Source organism: Pyxicephalus adspersus, chromosome 10 (genome assembly GCF_032062135.1).
Source record: "Pyxicephalus adspersus chromosome 10, UCB_Pads_2.0, whole genome shotgun sequence".
NCBI classification, from domain to species: Eukaryota; Metazoa; Chordata; class Amphibia; order Anura; family Pyxicephalidae; genus Pyxicephalus; species Pyxicephalus adspersus.
This window is the reverse complement of record NC_092867.1, coordinates 37490967-37496563: the sequence shown is the minus strand read 5'-3', so window position 1 is coordinate 37496563 and position 5597 is coordinate 37490967.

The window sequence follows — 5597 nt, the reverse complement described above, 5'->3', positions numbered from 1 at the left end:
ATATTTTTGATAGAATGAGTATTAGGATAAATCAAATTGCAAGTAGCAATCAAGTCTTGTCAATAAACCTATGATAAGTGGGAAAGATCTTAATCATAATTGATTCCTATATCAATGAACAAATCAGTTTTACATTGCTTTGAGTAACATTCAGTAGTCCCAACATTCACTGTTGGCTGACAGATTCCACAGCAGCTGGCAGATCTATATAAATTATTACCTTCAGGGGCCATTTAGAAGATAGCTACTGTACACTTTTAATGATATCTAAAACCTGATACCACATACATAAACTTCTGGCTTTCTGTACATTCCTTCATTAAGTTTTAAGTTCTTCGGACAGAACACTGATTTAGTTTTGCAACACAAGGATTCTCCACATGCAAATGCATTGGGAGCTCTGTAGTCTGTCCAGTGAATGGAGACTCTGTGCAAGACTGCCAGCAGTGCAGAAGAGTTTTTGCTTACAGCATATTTAATGGGGGGCTTTATGCAGAGCAATGATTAAAATTCTCATTGAGTGCCAGAGCAGAATGCTTAAGAAAAACGATAAGGCTTAAAGATCAGTCTTAAACAGTTATAATTGAGAATTTATATATGCCATTGTTTGTATTTTGTCTTTTTATCTACAGAAGGTGAAGGGCCATGTAAAGTTAAAGCGTTACTGCCCTGCAACTGTTTGACCTTACATACTGTCTGCCAGCAACTGAATATACATACCAGCATCAAATACCAGACAATGACACAGAAATGTAGGCACAAATGTTTGAGAATATGTGTTCTCTCTCCTATCCATAAAAGGCCCTCTGAAATCTAGTTTGCCAAAAAAAGGAAAGGGGCAATAGGCATGTAGCCCTCTCTTCTTTTTGGCAAGTGCCATTGTTGAGGAAGAAGGCCTAATTCCCACAATATAACCCATGTTTTTTGGAGGTCTGTGGGCAGGAAGCTGATCTGGAATCTGTAAGCCCCCTTTATTAGGTGTATCTGCAGGTATCTGCCCTCTCACCCTGGAGAATAAGTATGGGGTATGAGGCACCCATTGCCAGAAAGAGTTAAATAAAACTTAAAAATAGTAGCACAACAATGTAGAATTTTTTTTTAATTATTACATACCTCCAGTGATGTGCATATATTTGATCCATCCAGGGCAGGGTGCTTTTCATCCAGGGTTGGCTGATCTCTTCACAAGGGCCAGAGCTGTGTCCACCTGGGCAAAGCTCATGTCATCTGGAGAAGCTGAATTTCTTTTTAAGATAAAGGAAGACCATATATTTAGATTATTATCTAATATTATCCAGTATTACATTATTATCTAATAACATGTTATCCCATTATTATTAAACCATTCTTCACCATTCCCATAATCAATAAAATCAACTTTTGCAGTTCTTTGGACATGTCTAGGTCACCTCTATGTACTATCCTGACCACTACAGGTCCTGACTAAGAAGTTATGAACACAAGGACCACACTTTACCATTTACAGTACAACCAAAAATCCCAATAATGGCCTTGCATTGAAAAGAAATTACCATTTAAATTTTAAAGATCTTAATTGCAAAGAAATTAACCATCATAATGGATCTGATATTCAGCTAAAACCTGGGTTAAACTTAACTGTTGTGTTCTTCAAGCTGGCTAATGACAGGTATAGAATATAGCTCACAAAGGCAGATGATAACAGAAGTATAGTACAACCCAGAAAATCCAGCTGGCAGCCCAGGGCAGCTTGGGAGAGCAAGGAAATTTAAAGGGGAAATCTGCCTTGGGCGCTGAATTCAATCCCCAAAGATTATAAATGTTCAATGTTATTCACTTTGGGATGATTGACCAATGTCTGGATCAAATTTGACACTAAAACTGCTGACAAGCATACAGCTGGGTATTTAGCTCTCTGTATGAGGTCCTGCTTAAATCTCCATTGTGAAGACTACAGATACTATTGTGCTAATGTCCCCTCTCAGTCTTAATTATCTCTTCGAAACCTAGTCACAATTTGCAACTAACAGTATCTGGCATACAATATATGGTGCAAAAACAATGATATTGATGTGTAGTATATTTCAATCACATATCCCCAAACTTAAAAAAAAAAATACTTTTCAGAACAACATTTGTAGGCAAAAGACAAATTTACAGTTATAGGGTGCATAAAGATTTAATGTGCAACAGGACATAGTTAAAGTTATTTTCACTATTATTACTTTATACCGACTTTTCAAATGAAAGAAGTGAAAATGAATAAATAATAAATAAATAAAAAAATAAAAAGGTAATTGTAGTCTAATACTTTTAATAGTTTAATAGTAAATCTTTTATAAAGGTCAATTGGAGTGACAGTCCCTACAAATATAGGACCAATGCATTAACAGTTGTTTAACGCCACACTCAATTTTGAAATGAGAAAAGCAATAAAAGTCCTTTTTGGCATACTAATAAAATTTTTACTTAAAAGACACATATGCATAACAAAGGTATGAACAGTGAAATAATACAAAGTGATCACACTTAATTAACAAAGGCCATGTGGACCAGAAGCAAGTTTGCAAGCAAGACCTGCAATGGAAGGACTCTTGCAACCTCTGGGAGATCACAGTAGTGTATCCAACCTTTCATTATTATCCAGACAATTTTGTATCACATAACGTTATTAACCCTGAGGAAGCCTGGTATTACTAAGACAACTGCAATCACACTCTGGATATACATAATCATATATGGAATAAGCTCTAATCTTCTAATGATAAAGTATTGATATCTGTATAGTGCCAAGTTGGCCAAAAACCTACTAACTGTATTTTTTCACTGTCGATACTTTTGTTATTCACATACACATGTGCTTTATGAAAAATTTTTATTTGTAAGCCCTTCTTTTGCTTTTCTGGTTTCAAATTCTGTATACTTATAATGGCTGGCACATTAGACACCCCATTTAAAAAAAAACACCGGTACCAAATATTACATATTTCTATACTAATATTTTAATTGGCACTATAGAACACAATGATAGCATCTGTGCTTGTGGCTGTTTCAGCTGCTGCATGGATACAGAGGCCAGCAGACAGCATACTACAGTAGAATGATGCCCTCTTGTGTGTTTCCTAAAATATGACTTACATTGTAGGTACTACAGTTTGATTTAGATGTTATTCCCCAGAAGAATTTAAATAGTCAGCAGTGTGTTACAACACACGAGAGTTGTGGGAAATATTGGTAAAGCCAATAAAATTGTATTCAACACTAAAAGTGGTCGACTACAATAGACTTTTATGGTGATTTAAAAAACCCCATAATCTAAAAAGAAAAGTCTGGATTCTTGTATGGACATTATCACTACAAACATCTTTCACATTTTATAAAAAAAAGTTCTATTTAGCTACAATTAGTGAGCATATTAATAAACAGTATTGTTTTTAGATATAAAAAACTTAGCAATAAATACTTAATAATATACAAGATTAGCTGAAAATGTATATGAGTTGTATCCGGTTTTTAAGGAACCAACATCATCTGGATTTGATTAGGTGCCACAGTCAGAGTAACAACATCAGGATCATGGGAGGATGTTCAGGACATTATATAAATAATCAAGACCAAAGCATGAGGTTTAGGATCATGGACGTATTTTTGATTCATAGCAGTAAGTTCACTCAGAACCATAGCAGGATGTTTAGGACCATAGCAGTATGTTCAAGATCATAGAAGAATTGCCCTGTATTTATACATAAATCCCTGCTGTTCAGGCAGGTAAAAGTCAGATAAATGAATTAGTTTTTGATATACCACTATACAATAAACAAAGCCACATCTGCAATCTGTTTTCTTCCTTTGTGGCACATATTAAAAAAAAATCCTTCTATGTGTGTTTTGCCCAATGTCTTCTGGCCAGTCAACGTGATGTTCCGAAGATTAAAGTCGCAATGTCACATAAGCAAATTTATTTGCAAGATTGTAATGCAAGTCCATGTCTTACAAAAATAGTAAGGCAAATGCAAAAATACAGGGATAAGGTTATCTATCATCATGAAGCTAAATTGAACTAGCAATCAAAAAACTCATATAGATAATTAAATAAAAGACTAGGAAAAGTAAAGAGAAGTAAGAAATGTGTGAAAAAAAGGGAGAGAGGGGAGACAGGGAGGTAAAGAAGGAGGAGAGGTAATGTGAGGGTACAGAGTCCATAATCTGCAGACAATACAGAAAAAGCCTCCCCATATCCGAGGAGAAGAGGCAAAGGCGTCAGAGAGGGAACAAATTGTTTAGCGTGTAGGAACATTTACTAAATATGAAAGGGAGCCACAAATCTGCGTCGTTGGAAGCACAAATTAGATGTTTCTGTTTTAAACTTTGCCAGTCTGGTAAGGGGTAAGTACCAATGCATAACATTATAATTGGCTTCATAATTGCACACATGGGTAACCCTATGGGCAGCAGTGTTCCAAATTTGATTGCAATGAGCACTGCCCAAGGACCAGCTCATATCCACTTCCCAGTGGGCCACAAAAGTTGGAAGGGAGTATACCTTCCAAAGGAAGAGAGAACAGTATATCAACCCTTACATAGAGAATCCCTAACACAGACACCCTCAAAGGGTATGTTTGAAAGGGGTTATCAGTAAACTTAGACATAGAATAGACAAAATGCTTCAGTTGCAGGTAAGTAAAAAAAACATGAGGAATGGACATCATGGGAGGAGCAAAGGAAAGTGAATAATCAGATCATTACAGTAGATCTAAATAAATAAAGAAATATTAGTCAGGTCTCTGGCACCATGAAAACCCTTGGACAACCACCAAGCGAAGGGATCTGCCAACCTTCAAAGCCAGCGGAAAAAGAAGGAATATGAATGAAAGTTGCCAAAGGGGTATGAGGCAACATTAAACTACCCGAAGCACATTTTTTATTAGTTAGGAAACCCATTCAAAAGATGAAAATAGGCCCTAAAATCCTCTTTAAACAGCTTTTTTCATTAAATGACATTATGTCAGTAATTTGATTTACATATATATGAAGATAAGGGTATTAACCATTGAGTAAACGAAAAATAGACATGGCACACTTAAAAAACAATGCATCAGAAAATATGACATTTTTCATACTAAATTATCGAGTTATACATTTTTTTTATTATTTTAGTGCAGATTTTAAATCAAAAGTGGACATTTCAATTGCCATGTCAGTCAATTGTCAGCAACTTCCCTTCCAAATTTCAAATAGCACCAATAAACTATAAAGAACAAGACAATATTGACAAAGGAGGAGATGCCGGGTGACAAATATTTTGGACTTTCCGAAGACAGAGCAGAAAGTGGAATGTCTGAGAGCTAGATATAGCACTGCACATAATTCTAAAGCTACGTACACACGTCAGATTTTTATCGCCCGATAATCGGCATCGGCCAATTATCGGGCGAAAATCTGGCGTGTGTACAGTCGGTGTCGTCCATCGTCCGGACGACCGACCTGCCGGATCCACGGAAGATGGACGACAGCCGATCCTAATGAAAGGGAAGGAGAGAGCGCGCAGCAGGGTGCCGCTCCGTCGCTCTCCCCCTCCCCTCTCCATAGAGCATGAACGGTGCTGTATGTACAGCACC